This window comes from Octopus bimaculoides, chromosome 5 (assembly GCF_001194135.2).
Source record: "Octopus bimaculoides isolate UCB-OBI-ISO-001 chromosome 5, ASM119413v2, whole genome shotgun sequence".
Taxonomy (NCBI): Eukaryota; Metazoa; Mollusca; class Cephalopoda; order Octopoda; family Octopodidae; genus Octopus; species Octopus bimaculoides.
Genome location: NC_068985.1, coordinates 109,611,989 through 109,612,856, shown reverse-complemented (window position 1 = coordinate 109,612,856; position 868 = coordinate 109,611,989). Strand labels below are relative to the sequence as shown.

Below are 868 nucleotides of genomic sequence, written 5' to 3'. Positions count from 1 at the left end.
TATATATATATATATATATATATATACATATATATGTGTGTGTGTGTGTGTGTTTCTGATATCTGTATATTCTATATGATGCATGTATAATCATCTTTTTATATATGAAGGAAAAATGTTTTTAAAACCTGAACATCTCTCTCAAACATTGCTCCATCTATAATAACAAAAGCGGCAAAGATACAATAATTACTCTATAATCAGTCAAGGGTGACAGAAGCGAAATAAAATAAAGCCGTGTTATACACACTCTATCTGCTGCTAGTTTCTCAAGCATAATGTAAAATCCTGAAGAGTTATTTTTATTTCCTTCTTGTCATTGTCATTTTTACCCCGAAGAAGGTGTTTGTTCGAATCATAAGATATTCCACTACCCATAACAATTTTACTGTATTCTTTCTGTCTCTTGTTCAAATAATACAAGTTTTGCAAATGCAGTAAACTGCCTGGATCCTTGGATTCTGATAGTCTTCTATATTCTACATTTATAGAAACTAGTTATTTGTATAGAAAGTCGAATATGTTCAGACTGGACGAATAGCAAACGTGCATACAACCATTTAAAATACTTACATGTACGCTAAAGAAAAAATTCTTAGATGCATTTGAAGTACACTTGGAATATATCGTTATTGGAAAAGGTTCTTGTGCAACTTAAATAAAATATAAAATACTTAAGCGACAAAATTATTGACGTCCTTTATTTAAAAAATATTTTACTGACAAATTTCATTATAATGCATGCCTAAAGAGAAATCTTGTTTTATTTCTACAACTATAAATAAGCTCTCTGTCTCTGTCTCTGTCTGTCTCTCTCTCCCTCTCACACACACATAACACCATATATCAAATAGTGATAAGTATATAT

The 868-nt window shown here is 29.8% G+C and overlaps 1 protein-coding gene across 1 annotated transcript in view; it reads left to right on the top strand.

The window, feature by feature from the left end:
- LOC106878678 (S-crystallin 2) overlaps nucleotides 1-868 on the top strand; it is a 15,429-nt gene that overhangs the window by 13,225 nt on the left and 1,336 nt on the right. The window lies entirely within an intron of this gene.